Below are 22,176 nucleotides of genomic sequence, written 5' to 3'. Positions count from 1 at the left end.
TGTATTTATTTATAACAAGACTACCCTGGCTCTTTATGAGACAGGGAGCTAAGCACACAACAAAACTCTTATAAAAATACTTTAAGTCGCACAATTTACACAAATGCCCGAGGGGCACGAAAAACCATATACTCTAAAAGTGGAATGCGAATTACTAGCAGGTAAGTAACGATTCTCAGAGGCTTTAGAAACGCTAGGCCTACAATACTGAACACTCAGGTTAGGAGCAGGAGGCCTAGGGACACCACGTGCAGAGTGGGAACTCTCACGCGTAAGGCGGGAAAAAGCCTATGGAAGCTAGAATTCACAAAGTTACTGTTCTCGGGCGAACCCGACTAGGTAGGTCGAAAACGACAGTGGATCTGGACCATTGGATAGTGAGGCTATGCTGGGGCACCGAAATGCCGAAGTTACCTAGCCCAGGGGCTGCGGCTGCATAGGTCTGAAAAGACGTCGGGATTCCTCGTTGACGAACCAGGAGCCTGAAGAAGAAGTTGCTGGCAGGCGGCCAGTGAAGAAAAGTTCGAAGAGATCCAAGCCTGGATCAGGGAAGAAGAAAACCTGAAAGCAGAGGGGACCAAGTTCTTGAATCACTAGCCAGTGATTAAGTGGGCACCAGGATGGCACCGGGCGAAGTCACCGCAGTCAGGTGAGTGGGCGCTGCTGGGCTCTGCAGTCTCTCGGACCAGGAGGCGTTGTCGGCGACCAGGATGGAGGTGCGAGCTGTCCCACGAAGGTTCTTGCTGTCGACGTCGCTGGACCCAGGATTGGGGCAACAAGTCTTGGCAAATGCAGGGCCCACGCGGTGGACCTAAAATGGCGTCTTGAGTGGACCAGGAGGGTCCGGGGTGCTCCTCTTCTGGAAGGGAGCAAGAGCCAGTCTGGAGCAACCAGACCAGCAGCAGTGATGTCATCGGGCGTCGTTCAGAAGGCCACAAGCCAGCGGGCTAGTAGCCAAACAACGCGGTGAGCAGCAGAAAGCAGAAGGGCCCCACGCAGATCGTGGAGATGCTGGGAGGCTGAACTTCGGTGCTGGAGCTGCTCAGGGTCAGGGCTTCTCGGACCCCAAAGCACTCACCAGTGGATGTCTCGGCAGTCGTGCTGGAAAGAAGTCGTGCAGTCTTGAAGATGGCCGGTCCCTCGAGGTCTCGTCGCACCCACGGTTCTCAGCTGGGCTGTAGAGGTGGGTAGAGGTCAGAGGTGCCAGGGAAGCCGGTTCTCGTCGAGCTGGGCAGTCGGATTCCGGAGGAAGGACTTGCAGCAGACCGCAGTGTTCTTAAGATGGTGCCTGCGGATGCAGGGTGACTACTCCTTAGTCACAAGGGAGAATCTTGAAGAAGAAATCTTGAAGTCCTTTCGCAGAAAGTCGTGTCTTGATTCCAAAGATGATCTAATCTGGAAGGGGGCCTGCTCCTACCTTTATCTGGGAAAAGGGGGCTGGCACGCGACTAAGTCCTGCCCTATGGGTGGGACCAGGAGGGGGGTGGTTACACCCCTCTCCTTTGGCGGGCTTTCCCCAGGCCAGGGGCTGGAGTGCCCCTGGAACTGGTTTCAGCCGGCCTATGCACAGTGAGCACCAGGGTGCCACTTGCAGTCACCTTCCTCTGAAGCCCTGCCTACCTAGGATACACAAAATCCTGTCTGGGACGGTGCTGGCACCGCCCCTGGCAGGAAACCCTTTGTCCTTGCCTCCTGCTCTGGGAGGACTCCCAGCAGCAGGAGGGCAGACTTGTGTCTCGGTGGCAGCATCCATTTTGTGGAGCTAAGGCTCTGTTGGACTTTAACCGGGGTTACAAGTTACATACATGTCATGTCCCTCTAGAAGGGTGGAATGCTAACCCCGTCGCCAGAATTGGCGAGGGGTTAGTATTCCAATTCGTATGACACCTTACTCGACATGTTTTGATAAAGCGATACCAGAGTTGGCATATAACCGCGAGGATTATAATGCACTTAAGAGTATATGGTATGCGATATCATGGAAACGGCTAAGGGATGGATCCCGAAAGCCGCAGACAACCTCAGCTCATGCCAGAGCACCATCTCACACGATTCCAAGCACTCTGCCCTCAGGATTGTTAAGGCCTGCCATAGGAGTGACTGATAGGAGATCTGTGTGTCCATTTTAGGGTTAGATATAGGTATACTATATCTAAAGCAAGGGGTGATTACACCACCTTGCCCCAGCTGTCGTGCAGCCAGTTGTGTCAGATTTGGATGGCCAGCCAGGGGTGGCATAATACATGCTGCAGCCCCTGGTAGGCCCTGGGTACACCTATGCCCTGGGTACCTAAGGTACACTGTACAGGGACTGATAAGGGGACTCAGTATCCAATTGGATATGTACCTAGGGTACATGGAATCCATTTTACAGAGAGAGCAGTAGGCCTCGGGTCCTGAATAGCAGGGCCCCAGGTCAACTAAGTCAGAAAACCAGCAAAACACCAGGCAAAAAGTTCGGGGCAACCATAGTCAGGGATCTACCTTCCTACACACCCCCTTTGCCAGTGGGCCTATTCTGAGCCTGGATAAGATATCCTGGTGGAAGGACACGGACTAAGTCCGGATCGGAGTTTGAAGATAGCCAGATCTCTGTTAGGAACATCACGTCAAGTTTGTAGTCCTGAAATAAAAGGTTGACTTCTAAGGAGTGCCTGGGCAGCGACCTGCAATTCAGTAGGGCCATGCTCACCCGGATTGTGGCGTGGGTAGGAGACTTTTTCCTCGCCATGGAGTAGTGGCAAGAGCTGCAGTGAGCATGGGGGTTGTCTGGGCTAAGCGAGTTTGCACAAGCAGGGTTTCTATGTACTCTCACTTGGAGGAGTGCTTTGTGCGAATAGGTGACAGCTGAGGCAGAGGCGCTAGCAGAGTTTCCTAGCCCTAGGCCCGAACTGGCGCGGACGGGCGCAGACGGGCTTGCCTCCGGCGCGCCATTGGCACGCCCGCTGCATGCGTCCGCTGCGCGAACGGGATGTGAGCTTCATTTTATGATGTGGGACCAAAATCGCCCGCAGCACTAGCCCGCCGACCTCATCTCCTCCCAAGATGGCGCCTGTGTCTCTGCGCCCGAGTGTCTTGTCCCGCGACCAGAGTGAGCCCGATTCAGGCCTTGGAAGCGCGATTGGCACCCGTGGAGAGCAAGTGAGGTAGGTGAAAGCAAATGGGATATTTAAAAATTGCGGCCAAATAAAGTTAAACACAACGTTTCAATAAGTATTAAAAAGTAAGTCCCCTGATTCCCGGCTTCCGCCTCAGGAATCTAAACTCTTATCATGCTTCCACATGCTCCGTTTGCTTCAAAAGACATTCAGATGGCTCCCCACAGAATTCCAAAAGGCAGTCACCCACGCGCTCATCACCAGTAGACTTGACTACGGCAATGCACTCTATGCCAGCTTTACCCAGAAATAGCTCAGGAAGCTACAGAACATCTAGAATGCCGCAGCCAGACTGGTCCTCAACATCCCCCGCCACAGCCACATGACACAGCACCTCTGACAACTCCACTAGCTCCCTATCAACAAGAGAATCACCTTCAAGCTCCTCACACATGCCTACAAGGCCCTTTACTACACAGGACCAGAATATCTGAACCACTGCCTCACTTTCCACACGCCCGTCAGACAACTCCGCTCTGCCCAAATCGCCCTGGCCTCTGTCCCACGGGTCCAAAAGACCAGAACAGGTGGAAGATCCTTCGACTACCTCGCCGCCAAGACCTGGAACACCCTAACTCTCCACCTCAGGCAATCCGCATTGTTGGCCCAGTTGAAGGACCTCAAGACCTGGCTTTTCGACGGAACCTCCGCACCCAGATAGATTAGCAGCCCCCCCTCCCCCCGGCGCCTTGAGATCATCACAGGTGAGTAGCCGCGCTTTAAAAAAAACCCTATTGGCTGATTGGTTGATTTACAATTTGGAGCCTAAAACAGCTATAATAGCTCATTTGAATATAAGGAGAGAGGATGTGGCCTTACGACTAGAGCGGTCGACCTAGAAGCTGGGACAGTACGGCAAATGGGGTTTAAGTATTTCTGATAAGAGTGAGCGCACTACCTAGTGTGAACGTAAAAGTATGTGAAGTAGCTATGGTATGGCGTGGTGCGGACAGGCGAACGGATAAGACCCCGTAACCGTTCTAAAGTAGATCTGTCACCAGACCTACAAGACAATAATATACAGCAATGCCCTCGCACACAACAAATAAGGTGTAAAAAACAGTAGTTATATCATGAATAACATTCTTAACATTCTATGCATAGAGCCACTCATTCAGACAATTGCAATTCAGTTCCGCTTCTTGGATGAAAGATAACAGTTTATTAGTTCCACAACCAGCCGACACGTGTATCAAAGACGTAGCATCCCTCCTCCTATGGTTCCCGGTTGCCGTTTGCCAAGTCCGTACTCAGCATAGCGCTTTTGGGTGCTGGATAGTGAATAGTTTAATTTACTATTCCAACTCCAGTCCCCGTAGAACCTAGGGAAGGTGTTGGATAGTAAATTAAATCTATTCCCTATCCTAGAGCGCCCCCCAGCGCAATGCGTTGTAATGGTTTGCGTTGTAAAAGTTGCGATGTAAAAACACTGCGTGGTAAAAGTTGAGTTGTAAATGATGTTTCCCTCATGGAATCCCTCGCTAGGGCAGAATAACTCAAGGCAGTGATTTGTGCTGCCTTGCGTTGCTCCAGATTTATCAAGCCATGCAGGGCAACTCAAGGCGGCCTTGCGTGGCTTGACATATCTGATTTTAGTTGCATTGCCCTTGCCCGTGGACTCCATTGTGTGGCGCAAGGGCGACGCAACACGCTGATAAATCTGGCCCTTGATGTGAAGTGTAACGAATGCCCATTTTCATATCTTTTATTCGGTCAGGTAATGCAATTTAACGGTTGCCAAATTATTTTATATTTTTCGGTTTACTATAGTGATCACAAAATGGCAAAAAAATGACAATGTTGAATATCATGTGAGTGCATCCATAACTGCATGCAATAATGTGTGTACACTCAGGGTACCAATTTGTTACACATCAGTATGCGAGTGCATATGCAATAAATCATTATGTGTTTGCAGCCATAATATATCATAGCATTTGTGGAGACATCCATCATTTCCTGTGTATTCACAACATTGGATGAATTCATATGAATGCGTTTATAATTAATCAATCATCATGCAAGATTGCTTTTGTGTATCACAGTCATTGATGATGTTGTACCTTTAAACGAGGCAAGATGGATTGCTGCACGCGACCTTTACATTTGCGTTTAACAAAGCAGTAAATTGTCATAAGACGCTAATTGGCAGAAGTCATGTCAGTACACTGCTAACAGTAGTGAGCGCCCTGATCTATAATGGTGGAAACAAACGATCCACGCTCTTCCCTTTTTTGATCACGCAAACTGAGATAACCTCGCACAGAGAAACGTTTCTTGGGTTTGCAAAATTGTTCACAGCTGCAGATTTGTTTCGGAAAACTCAATAGTTATTGTGAACATAAATAACACAGCGCTGGGTTTCTACACTTGTCAGGCAGAAATGCAAATATGCAGTTGGCATAGACTTAAAAAATAAATAGAAATATAAAATCTGACCACAGGATGGCGGCAGCGTCACAAAGATGACATAGTAACCACGCTACGTATAATCAGCAGGAATTAAACTTGTACAATGTACAAAGCGTGTGATCGCAAACCCTGACATTCACAAAATCACAGGGTTTGAGACTGCAAAATGGCTTCTTCGTGTATATGAAACCCTTTTTACGAGTCGAAAAAGCATTTCTGACTCGCAAAATGGGTTTACAGACCAATACTGAATCCAGTTAGTAGCGGCTCGTTGAGGGAGTGCCGTGGGGCGGTAGGGCGGTAGGGCGGGGCAGGGAAGGGGCAGGGTGGTGGTAGTAAACTACGGAATACGGTTGAACAGAGGTAAGTGAACAAATACATAATTAAAACGAATTTCATTGCGCGCGCTACTTTGCCAAATGCGATGCAGCGGGCGCAACAACATTTGTTTTATTTATCTGTTTACTTACCTACGTTCGGCCCTTTACCGTAGTTTACTACCCCCACCCTACTCCGCTCCCGCCTGCCCCACTGCCCCACAGCACTCCCTCCATGAGCCGCTACTGGTTATATTAATTTGTGAAGAAATGGGGGAGCTTATTTTCAAGCCTGTTGCGCCGCCATTGCTTCACTTTTTATGTGTTTAAAAGTGATGCACCGGCGGTACAAGGGGCTTGTAAATAAGCCCGGAATTGCTAAAACCATCGTCGGGAGGCCAATGGAGCTTGCACCACCCATTGCCCTGGCCCAGCCTCGGATTGGATATAGCGGGCACTCGGGCAATGCCCGCGGGGCCAGTGTCCGAGTACATGCTGTGGGCTGCTTTTTTGAGCAGTGTGGGGCCGATGCCGATTTGGGCGGTGTCTCTATTTTTAGGGTGCAGCTAGCGGCCCAGTCGGTGGGTGAGTGGCCTTTCTGCAGGCAGATGGGCGCTCATTACAACCCCCCCCACCCCGCCGGTTTAGCAACAGGCAGTATCACTCCCTTTGTCTCGCGGGAAGGCCCATTAATGTATGCACATACTGAGCGGGGCAGGGGGCCTCAGTAGAAGTGGCCTCCCTTGTTTTCAGGTGTGTTTCAGCAGTGTAAAGTAATGCGTGCATTTTTTAAGCCCCCCTCCTTCTTTTTAATGCAATTACGCTGAAGCAGTGATTTGAGGAGAGGCATTATGCAAATGGGGCCGATTTTTTTGTGTGTGCCCGGGCCGATTTTCAATCCCAATCTGACCCTGCCCTGGCCAGCGCTGCCTATTGCAGAAACCAACCCAACAACTAACCATCTCACTCCTACAAGTATGTCAATTCACACCTAACCAGCAGGGATTGCATACACATGATCACGTCTATGGGGATACACACAGCTGCAACTGATCTGAGTTCAGTTGCGGGCAACGTATAATACACAGTGGGGATTAGTTTACTTCCAAGCGCTCCACCAATTGAAGGGGCGTTCATTGCCACATACAGGGCTGGCTTTAACCCCTACGCCGTGGGGCAAATTCTGCCGCGGTGTGAGGGTGGGTGGGTTGGGCGTGGTGCACGGGTACTCAGGACAGCTCCCGGCCATCATAAGTCACAGCAGGCGTGTGCTCATGATGGCTGGGAGCCATCCGAACTCCGCCCACTGATTAATTCTCCTGCACAGGCAGGGAATTCATCGCGAGTGGGCAGAGAGGCAACGTTCGGACAGCTCCCGGCCGTCATAAGCACATGCCTACTGTGACTCATGACGGCCGGGAGCCGTCCTGAACATGGAGAGAGTTAACACTGATAGCGCCTTGTGCGACAATGTTTGTTGCCCCCCCCCCCAAATGACCACCTCTACCACGGATTCCCTCACTAGCACCCTTTAACAGTGCCCCTCAAGTCTCCAAAACCACTGTCTCTCAGACTCATTTAGCTTTATAGCACAACTTATACCAGTGTAAGGTGTCAGAGCACTTTACATATCACACATATTGCACAGAGACAATCACAGGTGTGTAAATCAGTGTATGTTACATCAGACAGGACTACAAGGTGTAGTGTAGGAGTTACATGTCGACGATACTGGTAATTTCAGAGTCCTTATTCTGGATAAGCACAAATTCAGGATATAAAATAGAACACCTTTGTCAGGGGTTCTTTCTTCAATAATAAGAATTGTTTTCTTCCCAAATGAACCCTTTTGGCGAGATTAGGATAGTGAAAGACTGGGAAAAAACATGTAGCTCTAACATATGCAGATTGCATGCAGCTATTTGATGACGGTAAATAGCTCAATGTTCTATATAAGGATTTGGACGTATAAACTGTAGTAACAAAAGGATTTCTCTTGCAGAAGTAGTAACTAACTGACCTATTTACATTATGTGCACTTTGTGATCTGCATGGTACACGTTCTTAGCAGCAGGCATTTTACCACTGTGCGCTACCTTAAAATGAGTCAAAACTTCCACTAGACAAACCTCCGGTCTCTTTCAAGGAAGACGATTAATCACCGGAGTTATTTTAAAATTTGAATTGATGCTAAGAACGCGGCAGCAGGAACGCGACAGCAGGTGTTTTAAAAATTATATTATAGTCGCAAAAAAATGATGCCCCCACCCCAAGTCAGCGCCCGGTGCTGTGGCACCGATCGCACCACCCTAGAGCCAGCCCTGGCCACATAAATTGTTCAGCCCACACGCTACTCCTATTGTCCATCGGGAGGAAGGAGTGAACAGCATTAGGTGATCCTCAAGGGACGCACCTTGGAGTAGTCAGTGGGGAGTTGGGGGAATTTGTGATATGTGATGCATGAGTGCAGTGCCAAACCCACATCTTTGTGCATGCAAATGTGCATTCTAAGTGTCGTTCTATTGAGTTTAGCCTATTGTTATAATTGAGTGTTTTCTTGGTATGTAGGAACCTAGGAAGGAATGGGAAGACAAAGGTCAGCCCGAGTCTGAAGTGACCTTAAGAGGGTTGCTTGCCACAATATGACCTTGTGTTCCAGCCTGATGAAAGCTACAGACTTTTACGAGCCACAAGGCAGAAACATGTTGATGGTCTGAGTGGAGATGGGGTACTACCCCTATCGACCTCCTCCTTTCACCAAAAACAACAAGAGCAAAAGGTTGTTGAGACTGTTTGTGATGTCCTGTGGTGTTTTCACACCCCTTAATGGACATTGCCTGCTTGCAGCCTCAAAAGAGAAGCTGGAAAATCACTCTCTGCAGTGGTTTATAGCTCGCCTTGACTTCCACTGTGTGATTTTAACTCCTCACCAGCCAACAGTGTGAAGGGAGACGAAATTGTGTGACACACGATGGCACCATGTGAGTTGGCAGGCCTTTAAGCGTTTGAGACCCCTATTGTAATTGCATTTATGTCGTGCTTACTACCCCTAATGAGGTTGTTAAAATTGCAGTTGTTAACCTTAGATCCGTCCCTGATTCCTCAAAAGAGGTGGTACCTGATTTGCAAAAGGAAAGATGTCACTTTAGGACACCTTTCGCTTTGTGAATGGTGTCAGCATCCCTGGGAGGGGCGAGGTAATTGGCAGCGGTTCATGTTACCACTACATGCTCACAATGATACGCTCTCAAGTGGCAAACTGTTTTGTTCAAAGCAGCAATTTTTCCATTAAAGGAAATAATCTGCTTTAAAACAAAGAAAAAAGAAAAAACTCTCCGTTTGTGAATCCAAATACAGGGATGGTTGTCTGCTGATCTTTGCAGTAACCATCCCTGTATTCATAGCCAATTGCAGGGGTCACAAATAGAAAAGCACGCCTAATTAATATTCTTTAGGCAGATTGCTCTGAGACCCCCTGCAAGTGGAGATTTTGCAACATGACTATTAGTAAAATCAGAGACAGGTCGCAAATAGTCAGTGTGCAATTTGAGGCCACTATTTGCCACCTATCTCTTTGTACAAGAGACCTTAGGGCCAGTGTACGAACTGGTTTTGCCATCACAAAGCCTATTTTTTGCTAAATCGCTTCACAACCACAAAATCAGGAGTCAGACTGTACTAAATGTATATTGTGAGTTATAAAAGTTTACCCAACTCACCTTTTGTGGCTTATTCCAAATTCCAAAGCGAAATAGATGTAATGGGATGTCACCCTCCTCTTTGCATTCGGAATGTCATGTAGCCTATGAGTTGTGACCGCAATTACAGTGGAATGACAAAGAGGAACCCACAAGATTCACCCTCCTTCATCGAATGTGTATCTTGGGGCTACTTTACTGTTAGGCCTAATGTGTCAGATGAGGTAGCCACACTACTGCCTCTTTCAGTTGGGAAACACAAAAAGAACAGATGATGGACAGAATGCTGAACAATTCAAACATTTACCCCCCCCCCCGTCACAGATGTGGGTGAATGTTTTTGCTCACCATGCCTTTTCAGTTTAGACCTAACCATATACAAATCTTGACCCTGCTCCCCATGGGCATAGTCCAGCCCAAACTGCCAGGCTAGGACGTCCTCGAACCAGAACAAGCATCTTGGGACCGGTTTCAGGGTATCGCCCCTCCTCAGCCAGGCTAGCTTGAATCTGGTGGCATAGTGAGCATGAAACCCATGTCTGGGCATTCCTTTCCCACAAATCAAACATTCACCCCAGTCACAGATTTGGGTTAAATCCATTGTTTTTTTGCGCGCCATGCCATTCCAGTTAGGACCCAGCCATATACAAATCAGCCTTGACCCTGCTCACCACAGTAATAGTCCAGCCGGAACTGCAAGGTCACGTCCTCCCTGGGCAAGAACATGTCTATTGGGATCGGTTTTGGGGTATCACCCCTCATCAGCCAGGCTAGCTTGAATCTGGTGGCATAGCGAGCATGGGACCCACGTCTGGGCATACCATTTGCACTTAGGGTGACAAATGCAAAAAGTACTAATGATGGACGGAATGCTGAATAAATCAAACTTTTACTCCCAGATCTTGGTTAAATCCATTGTTTTTTTGCTTGCCATGCCATTCCAGTTAGGACTCAGCCATATGCAAATCAGTCTTGACCCTGCTCTCCATGGGAACAGTCCAGCCCGAACTGCCAGGACAGGTACTCTCTGGACCTGATATGAAACAAATGAACAGAACGGAACCACCTTGCCACTGATAACTTGAACCGGAATATCTGGCTATTGTCTGGGACTAATATTTCCAATATGACAAGCCCCAAAAATCAGAAGGATATACATGATAAAGATACTAGTGCATAACTTTATACATATTTAATACAAAATTATCAAATACATCTAGGTTTCTTGTGTAAACAATTTCAATAAATACAACGAAAACAGAACTTATACACAATGAGTAACACACAACTCTAATCTTCGTCCCTCTGACACATTACATTCAAACTACTCATCCATACCTACTCACACCAAAAATCACTCAAACATACACATACTACTAACACCTAACACACAATATATAGTATATCTTCTTACGTAACCACAATACACATATAGTCAAAAAGTTACAAACACAGGAGCAAAAAGTAATAACTCAGGATACAGAGGAGGATTTAACATTTCATATGTTTTACAGTATTGGCTGGACACATTGCTTTTTAGATATATTTATATATATTAATATAGAACTAGTTGATATAATTCAGATGTCTTAATCAATCAATTCTTTGTCAAATATTATGTATATTAAAGTAGGCTGCTCAATCAAAAATTTTAATTCTGATACTCCTGTTGTAACCTGCACCGATGTGCTTTTCAGTGCCCACCACCATATGAGTTACACCTTCATCAGGGCACTCATAAGAGATGTTCCAAGATTCAAAGTAGAATGGAGTATGGGGGGAAAACAGAAGACAGAACAATCATATCTATCTGCCAAGTATTATAAAAATACACTGACGATCAGCTAGATGGACACTAGCCCATGGGTCCAACTACATAAAGGCACCCAAGTTCTCAGGACAGAGTGATCTGTTCCTTGGTCGGTAGACATATGTTTGTCTAGTGGCCATGTGGCACTTAATCTTTGTCATGTTGATAGGAACGATTCAAAGCTAGTGCTAGCCATCACAGGGAATTACCTCAAAGACGTAACAATGTAAAACTCCATATTCAATAAATGCGACATCTGGGATCTCGAATGGAGAGCGCCCCTGGACTAGAAACAAGCATCCTGGGACTGGTTTCTGGGTATCACCCCTCACCATCCAGGCTAGCTTGAATCCGTTCAGGGAGGGCTTAGCCTGGCAGTTCAGGCTGGACTATTTCAATGGGGAGTAGGGTAACGATTTGCAAATGGCTGGGTGCAAACTGGGGTGTCATGATGGGCAAAAAAACAATAGATTGGGATGCAGTCTCAAGCGATTGCCTTTGGCTGAGATGAAGTCAAGCATTGTCTCCATCACCTTGGTTTTATTCCAAGTTGGGGGCGGCTTTCAGAGCCTCTCTTTGAAGAGAGCAGAGTGAATCGCTGGCAGCTCATCAAAGGGGCAGAGACAGATGTGTATCTGTGATGGTCAGTCACATTTAAATTAGGCGGGTCTCCACAAATAGTTGAGTAGTTTGACATGTCTCCTGCTGCCAGTGTTAATATTAGAACCTTGATAGCCTTGAAGTACAGAGTGAATGGACCTAAAAAGGATGGAGGTGGTTACATGTGAGAGAAAGGAGTTACTGTCTTCAGGAAGGCTGTGGAAGCTAATGGTAGATGGAAGAGGTGATAAGCACTTAGCTGGAAAGGCAGTTATAGTCACATTAGTGGGAAGTGGCAGAAGCTTAGTAGCGAGAAGGGTCTATGACACTCTTAGAGAGTGGAATGAGAAGGAGTTCGGAGAATGTAGTTCATCAGTGAGAGGCTGCTTTGCGACTAAATAATTAGGGAGTAGCTGGAAGGTGGATTAAAAATTGGACTGAGAAGAAGTTAGGAGATGTGAGTAATTTTACAGATGGAGAAAGATTGAGCCTGTAAATAAGGATGTGAGACAGAAGCTTGTAGCTGGAGGAAAATGAGTTATCTGATGGAAGTTGATAAGAATAGGGATTGCAGCATGAGTTGGGAGAGTGAGTAAGCAGTTGGAGCAGGGTGAATTATTGTTGGGAGTCAAAATGAGCTAAAGAGGAGTGCGCTGGCGACTGAAGTCTGTTAATGGAGTGGTGGGAGGTGGACTAAGCAGTGCTAAATTTGCAAAAGAATAAGTGCAGGGCCCTCATCAGGAGGCCACTTCTGCTTCCACTGCCCATTGCCACTGTCAGCTCTGCCAATTACAGTACCAGCACAACTACGAACCATCACACTCATGCAAATGAGTCATCCTGATCATTCCAGTCTTCCAAAGCTATACCAATGTCTTTGGTAGCAGGTATTATTCATTTTAATGTATATTGAATTAATAAACAACTGTTATTGTGCTCTACTCTAAATTAGACAAACAGCGCCACCATATGACAGACTGTTATAAGTGCTGGTATTGACAATTAAGTGCCGGTGCCAAGGACCAGGAACCACTGGCTCAAATTAAACGTTGGGATTAAGTTAATGGCTGCAGCGATTTGATGTTCGAGTGAGTTACTTACTGCTGGAAGGAAGTGGGTGGATGGTCGGTTGGTTAGCAGTAAGATGGTTGAGATGCCAAGCGACAGAGTTTTGATTGCGATGCACAGTGTACCATAGTCAACAGAACAGTTAGCTCCCAGCAGACTGTCACCCGCCCAGTGCAAAGAACGAGATCATTGAGAAAAGGCATCTTATACAGTGCATGCTAGTTCTGATGTTTGATGCCTGGCAAGCCATGGTAGCTATTTAGTGAAGTTGCCCCACCACCTACACCATTCAGTTCCACTTGGAGAAGGAATTAATGTATTGTTTAGAGCCAATGTGGACTTCAATAACATTGTGTGTGTACTCATTTCCGGAAAGCTCACAGACGTCAGAACAATATGGTCTAGTAAAAACATGCAACAGCAATATCTTATTGACAGCAGTTCAATGTTGAGGTCTGAAGTGCAACAATGATCAGGAGCATAAATAAATATGCAGAAAAAGTTGCAGTTTAGTAACATGTAACAGAAAAACAGTAAAAGGTACGCGGCCGTACGGGAACCGGGACCAGAAACCCTGGCCAAAATGCGGTTCGAATACAGTGAAATGTGGCACAATTGTACGACCTGCGCCCTAGGATATCTAGTGCGTGCAGCCACAGTATGATGGCTTGTCAGGACACTGGTTGTGATCACTGCCCGTTCAGCTACAGCACTGTAGGAAAGTTAAAGCCAGGGAATACAGGGCTGTCCTGTGGACTGTTGAATTGTAGATCTCTGCGCAAGCATAAATTGGATATCTTCGATTTGCTTGCTGACAGAAAACTTGACCTTTTGTTCCTCACGGAGACATGGTTAGGCTCCGACTCCGAGCCAGAAATTATCGAGGCCCTACCCTCTGGGTATACGATAGCCAGGATTGATAGGGCGTCTGGTAGAGGTGGTGGGGTAGCCATTGTTTTTAAACATCCACTGTGCTGCTCTCTGGAACCTATGACCATAGCTGACAGTGAGGCGGGCTCATTTATAATTAGGGTCAGCCCTAACCTTACGGTGAAAGGTCTCCTGGTTTATAGACCTCCTGTCTCACAAACACGGTTTGTGCCTAGCTTATTGGAAGGGATTACGTACTCACCCCTACGGAATGACAAATTCCTATTGTTGGGTGACCTTAATATCCATCTGGAGAATTCCCTCAATAGGGGGGCTTTAGATCTGTGTCAGGAACTCCAGTCACTGCAGTTATGTCTGAAATCCAATGCCCCTACCCATCAGCATGGCCATTTACTGGATCCGGTATTTGCTAATTGGGAGGGAGTTGGAGTTACTATTCCCACCCCTGTCCCCTGGTCCGACCATTTTTTTGTTCCCTTTGTGGTGAAAGTCCCAGAACCTAGAGCTCCCGAACAACCCGCGCTGATCTGCTCTTGTCGAAAATGGGCAGGTTTCTCAAGGATTTAGTTCAATGAAGTCCTGGTCCGAGGGGGGTCACCGGGGGGTACTGACGTTGAACATGCCTGCCTCAATTTAGAAAGATGCATAACTGAAGCTCTAGACAGTGTGGCTCCGTTACTATGGAATAAAACTCCAAATAGAGCACAGAAATCTGCACTATGGTATAATGCTGATTTATGCCTCGCTAAGACAGAGTGTAAACGTCTCGAGAGACAATGGAGGAAAGGTTTTCTTAGTCAGGCCAAGCTGGAATACTTAGAAAAGAGCAAAAATTACCATGGGCTTATTAGACGGGCCAAGGCCTCGTATTATGCAGAGAGAATTGGAGCAGCAGGAAACTCCACTAAAGAATTATTTAAGATCTACAAGAGATTTCCTCCTTGGCAGCATCTGCTACCCACATGGAAGGCTCAGGGGAATCATGTGATCGCATTGCAGTTTTTTTCATACACTTAATAATATACAAAAATTCATTTAGATCTCAGAAATGTAATTTAAAATTTTAAAACCATAAAACACCTTAGGTTAAAAGAATAAAAGATGGTCATGTACATACAGGGTAAACATCGTTAACAGTTTTTAGGCTTAATCAGGCACTATGTTTAATTTTCCGTGCTCTCAGAGTCCATGCCCACCCTAAAAATGTTGCCACAGCAATCATGATGGGCAAGGAGGTATCTGTGCACAAAATAAGGTCAGCCTCCGCCGCTACCCTGGTACCAAGCAGCTTGCAAATTAGTAAAAGCCAAACTCGCCTTGGGGCAGCATAGATGCCACAGACCCAGAGAATATGTGCCGTGGTCTCAGTGTTGACTGAGCATCCTGGGCACCCAGCTTGCGGGCAAGAAGACCACTTCTGAGTAAAAGATCCGACTGGTAGGGACCCCACCCTATACTGGAAACACAATGTTCGATCCAAAGGTTTCGTAATTGCATCCCAGTATTGTTCCAGCCTTGGAACACATTTGTGGTCCAAGAAGCGGCATGATAAAGAGGACAATTGTAATTTAGCATTATTCAGTAAATACAATTCCCAGAACTTGGTCTTAAGAATGGCTTTCGATGGAAAGACAGTGTTAGCAGGGTCAGTCCATAATTCAGACAATCCTAGCTCCCCTAAAAGGTTTCTGACTACCTGGAGCCATTTAATTTGATGTGATGTATCTGAACTGATAATGTCAAGGAAACCCTGAGCATAGCCATCCAGTTGGGGAGTGGTCCACAGTCTCCTCCAATACAGGAGGGGACGTAATTTAGCTATGGCTGCTATGGGTCTCTTGCCTAGATCTAACAATAACGGACACATAGGAGAGCTCTGGGGAAGTCCGGTTACATTTCTTAAAAAACTATTCTCTGCAATGGTAAGGTTATCAAGATTCTCACAGCCCCACACCTCAGAGCCATACAAGCTTGAGCTGACGGCTTTCAAATTGTATATTTTGAGGGCGGGGCTGATAGGCTTGGATATGGAGCATTTATGCTCCTGAACAAGGAGCCCAGCCATCTGTCAGAGCTTTAGTGAGGCTAAATCAATTTGCCTATCCCACTTCATGCTAGCATGGAAGTTAACACCTAGATAGGTAAACTCATTAACTACTTCTAAAGGGCCCTCCTTCATTGCAAAACCTCTTGTGTTTGCCTTACGTGCATTAAATGCCATTAGCTTAGTTTTGGACACGTTGACCTCCAATCCCCTATCACTCCAGAAATCCTCAAATATTTTTAGAGCTTTCTTAAGTCCGCTCGGGGTTTTGGAAAGGATCAACGTGTCGTCGGCAAACATCAGAATGGATACCTTGACACCACCTAGCATTGGAACACCCGTCGGGTTTCTACTCAGGCAATCTGCAATACCATTGATATATAACGTAAATAGGGTGGGGGCCAGAACACAGCCCTGTCTCACACCTCGCTCCACTGGGAAAGATTCTGTCACATCCCCCTGTCCACCCCATCTTATTTGGGCCTTATTGTCTTCATGGAGTCTGCTGATTTGTTATCTGTAATGCATTTATTTCATACTGTTATTTTATATTGTCATTTGCAGTGAACCTTCTTCTTTTTTACTTTCCTCTTTATCTTCATTTGTAATTTTTCTTTATGTTTTACTAATATTTTCACCCCTTTTTGTGAAGAGTCTTTCTTCTGACCTCCACCCTTTCGTTTACTAGTCTTTTATGTCTATCCACAGTCCCATCCCTACTGGGTTGTCCGTTTTCTATTTTGTTTACACACACGTCTTAGTTTACCTGGGACCAGTTTCAGTTCCGGTTCAACCTGATCTCTGCGGCACCCCGCGGAGCTCGTATCTGTACACCTCTCTGTAAGTAACCCACCTGGGAATATATTAGACTTTGGACTGTGCATGCGGCACCCGCGTAATGATTTTTACATCGTTTGACTCCGATACTGGTACACCTTTTTGCACGCTATCTTGGTTTATTTACACTAACTGGACACACGCACTTTTTTTATATTTATTTACCTTGTTGAGCGGTATACGATTCCTTTGGTGACTGTTTCTCACTTAGCACGACGTATTTCACACCCTTTGGGACACGGCTTCTTCGGGTGAAGGTGCACTCACCATTTAGCTTCTTTTGTTCTTTATTAATTTGGACTTTGTATGAACACTCGATACTATGCATTCTTGATTCCATATAGCTGTGTATTTGAACAGTATTTATTTTGGATTGTTTTGTAGAGTAAACCCCTGAAGAAGGGCGGTGCCCGAAATTCATCGGGATGTGTGATCAACGTTTAAAACGTTTTCAATAATGGAGACATGTCATTGAACATATGATTCGTTGATTGATGATTCAACATCATTTACACCTTGGAAAAATAAAGAATTTGAACTTTGGATGATTTTGTTGTTTACCTCAAGATTTAAGAAATAAGACCTGTGGGTCTCCTTCGTAGTGCTCAGAGTTGCTCTCTCCTTGCTGAGAAAGCTTTGTATTAGTTCCTTCGGATTCCACACTGCTAGGCCAGACAGTGTTTTACTCTAGCAGCACACTACACCTTTTTATTGCCTCTCAACCTGTGACTTATCAAGCTGTGCGGGTTCCTTCCTATTATAGTAGTTACTAATTTCTGTCCCTGGAGCTCAGCACGCAGTGAAGATGAATTTCGATTCGGTCTCTGGCATGACCGACTTAAAGGCGAGTACTTTTGCCTTCACCAAAGATGATGCTGATAAAATTTATGGTCTTATTCAGGACGACATTACCTCCACCAGTAACCCTCGCAGTGTGGAGAGTAACATCAGACAATTACTCTACCTTCTCAAAAAACAATCCAATCAAAAACTACATGCCAGTACCCTCATCCGGTACCATCGTGTTCAAAGGATCCCTAGGGGCCTGAGGGTCCCGTTAAAGCCTTTACTTTGCAAGAATAATATGCAATTTGTTGAGCGATGGTATTCCATACTCAACAAATGTTCCCTTGACCTGATCCTCCTGATCGTGGAGGAGCTATCAAAAACACTAGAAGAACTATCATTGGAAATTACCAACGTAAGAAAGGAGCTGGACGAAGCCATGTCAGCTGAAGAACTCACCACCATGCTGGAGGATGTGAAAACTCAAATTGACAAACATACTAGGGAAACACAAGAAAGGAAGCTCCGAAAATTCTAAAGAGACACTATAGATTACAAGCTCGGCGAAGTGTACACCTGGGCAGAGGTGTACGCTCGCCAATGAACCAACAAACCTTACAATCCTTTTTCTGGCAATGAAACATCCTCTTCTGAGGAAGAAAACAGATCGAGACCTTCCAATGCGGCAGCCAACACGGAAACAAAGACTCCGAGTACCTCCACTGAACCCGCGGTTCATTTTTTAGAATCAGGCCTGGATCAACAAAAAGATCCCGGGGGAGAAAAATCCGCCGAGGAATCCGAAAGAACCCCTCAAGCAGTCAAAGGAAAGAGGACAAACAGAAGACGTTGAACCCAGAAGAAAATTTGATCATTAACATTTCTTCTATGGCATTATCCACCGAAGAGATCAATACTCTGCAAAAGGGACAATCGTTTGTGCCAACCACCAACTCTAACACATTAGAGTTGGAAGTCAGCGCCTTCAAATTAATACGGAACATCCGTCTTCGACACTACTTTCAAAACATTTGTCCCATTACCACACAGGAAGAAGATATGCTCCGAGGACTACGACCACACAGCACTTTCCTGGCACCTCAAAGCCATAAGATCATTGATTCCTTTGAGAACCTCATCAAGCAGGAGATCTGTAAATTACCGTTCCAACAACCGATGAAACATGGCAACCTATCCAAGAAGGAAAGGAATATCCTTAAGAAACTGGCTGACAATCCAGCCATTACTTGCCAGAACGCGGACAAAGGCGGCGCCTTGGTGATCATGGATACCACATTCTATGAACAACAGATTGAAATGCATATCATGGACACCAACATTTATGATGTTCTACAGGGGGATCCTACCCTGGAGTTTGCAAAAAAATTGATTCAATTAATCAATTTGACATTCGAAAATGGTACCATTAATGACAAGACCAGAAGATTCTTGACACCTATCAATCCTAAACCCCCAGTGCTCTACATGCTTCCTAAGATGCACAAGCATCCTACGAAACCTCCCTTTCGCCCTATCGTATCCACCAGAGGTAGCATTCACCAGAACACAGGGAAATTTCTCGACAGATATTTGCAACCTTTTGTATTGGAAACCGGGTCACATGTTCGTGACACTACAGACTTTCTTTTGAAACTTGAACCCATCATGAATGAACTAAGAAACACAGTACTCATCATGTGTACAGTGGACGTATGTTCACTCTATACCTCCATCCCCCATGAGGGAGGTATCGAAGCAATTGAACAAGTGTTGGCTGGTTCTGATTTAGATTCGGACTTGAAAGTCTTCCTAATGCAACTGACCATGTTTACACTATATCACAGTTACTTCACTGTACTGGACAAATGGATACTACAATTGAATGGCACTGCCATGGGAAATTCGGCAGCTCCCTGCTACGCCAATATATACATGAGAACATTCGAGGAGTCCCATATACTTTGTCAAAACAGCTGGCTTCAACATGGAAAACTGTATCTCCGATACATAGACGACATATTTTTGTTATGGAGTGGATCAGTTGATAACCTAGTTAACTTTCTTGAGACATGGAATACCTTCAACGAACGAATACAATTCAAATGGGAATTCAGTCAGAAATGTGTCCACTATTTGGATGTGGAAATTCATAGAGAACAAGATGAATGGTTCACGACTATTTTCCGGAAACCCACCGACAGGAACTCTACATTACATTACAAAAGCTTTCACCGTTTAGGTTTAAAAAACAATCTACCTTATGCTCAACTTCTTCGAGTCAAACGGATTGTTTCTAATGAACAAGAAAGCAAGAAACAAATGAAACTCACCTTGGAGAGACTCAAAGCGCGAGGGTACCCTACCCCCATCTTGGATTTAGCTGTAGAAAGAACTGAAAAAACCTGTAGGAGTGAACTACTGAAATCTAAACCTAAGCAACATTCCAACCGCATGGTCGTGGTCTCTAAACATTCCAGGATATCCAACAAGTTTCAGTACATCATCCGCAAACACTGGCCTATTTTGGCCATGGAACCTGACTTTCATGGACTATTCAGTCAACAACCCATGTTTGCATTCACTCGTGGCAGAAACGTGAAGGAAATTCTTAGTCAACCCAAACCTACCATAACTCCTTCAGCATACACGGGACTCAAACCCTGTTATAATTGTAGCAACTGCAACAACTGCATTCCGGGTAATACCACACGCCACCCGATGAAAGGACACACGATCAAACTGCGAGTTAATGCCACCTGTAACAGTAGTAATGTTATCTATATGTTGAAATGCCCCTGCGGGAAGTGTTATATTGGACACACCGAAAGAAAGATCCGTGTTCGCATTTTAGAACACAAAAGTAATATTCGCACCCACAATCAAAAATCGAGTGTGGCAAACCACTTTCACGAAAACAGACATAGTGTGGCACAATTGAAATTTCTGATCTTGGAACAAGTCAAAGTTACATTTAACAACAAGAACACATTACTGGAACGAGAGAACTTTTGGATCCGTTTCATGTCCACCATGGTGCCCGATGGGCTCAATGATCGGATGGAATTTCTTTGTTATCTGTAATGCATTTATTTCATACTGTTATTTTATATTGTCATTTGCCGTGAACCTTCTTCTTTTTTACTTTCCTCTTTATCTTCATTTGTAATTTTTCTTTATGTTTTACTAATATTTTCACCCCTTTTTGTGAAGAGTCTTTCTGCTGACCTCCACCCTTTCGTTTACTAGTCTTTTATGTCTATCCACAGTCCCATCCCTACTGGGTTGTCCGTTTTCTATACACACACGTCTTAGTTTACCTGGGACCAGTTTCATTTCCGGTTCAACCTGATCTCTGCGGCAGCCCGCGGAGCTCGTATCTGTACACCTCTCTGTAAGTAACCCACCTGGGAATATATTAGACTTTGGACTGTGCATGCGGCACCCGCGTAATGATTTTTACATCGTTTGACTCCGATGCTGGTTCACCTTTTTGCACGCTATCTTGGTTTATTTACACTAACTGGACACACACACTTTTTTTATATTTATTTACCTTGTTGAGCGGTATACGATTCCTTTGGTGACTGTTTCTCACTTAGCACGACGTATTTCACACCCTTTGGGACACGGCTTCTTCGGGTGAAGGTGCACTCACCATTTAGCTTCTTTTGTTCTTTATTAATTTGGACTTTGTATGAACACTCGATACTATGCATTCTTGATTCCAAATAGCTGTGTATTTGAACAGTATTTATTTTGGATTGTTTTGTAGAGTAATCCCCTGAAGAAGGGCGGTGCCCGAAATGCATCGGGATGTGTGATCAATGTTTAAAACGTTTTCAATAATGGAGACATGTCATTGAACATATGATTCATTGATTGATGATTCAACATCATTTACACCTTGGAAAAATAAAGAATTTGAACTTTGGATGATTTTGTTGTTTACCTCAAGATTTAAAGAATAAGACCTGTGGGTCTCCTTCGTAAGGCTCAGAGTTGCTCTCTCCTTGCTGAGAAAGCTTTGTATTAGTTCCTTCGGATTCCACACTGCTAGGCCAGACAGTGTTTTACTCTAGCAGCACACTACACCTTTTTATTGCCTCTCAACCTGTGACTTATCATGCTGTGCGGGTTCCTTCCTATTATACTAGCTATGGGAAACCCAGTATTAAGTCCTCCTACATCTAGCACCAGCACCCCAAGTCCTGATCCTAAGTCCGTAGCACTGGTGATACATTCTGTTTCTCCGTTAATTCCTTTAGCAGCCCCAGAGAGGTTTTCGGGGGACCCTCAAAAGGCACAACTATTTTTGACACAATGTTCACTACATTTTATGTGCCGTCCTACACTTTTTCCTGATGCTCAATCCAGAGTTGCCTTCATTTTATCCTATCTAAGTGGGGATGCTGCCAACTGGGCTATGCCTTTGGTTAGTGAAGATGACCCTCTTCTCTGTGATTTTGCAAAATTCAAAACTGAATTTCTCAGAATCTTTGACAGGAGACGGATTTCCCAGGCCACGGATAACGAATTGCTAGAATTGCGGCAAGGA

This window comes from Lissotriton helveticus, chromosome 11 (genome assembly GCF_964261635.1).
Source record: "Lissotriton helveticus chromosome 11, aLisHel1.1, whole genome shotgun sequence".
NCBI classification, from domain to species: Eukaryota; Metazoa; Chordata; class Amphibia; order Caudata; family Salamandridae; genus Lissotriton; species Lissotriton helveticus.
Note: the sequence above shows the minus strand (reverse complement) of the source record.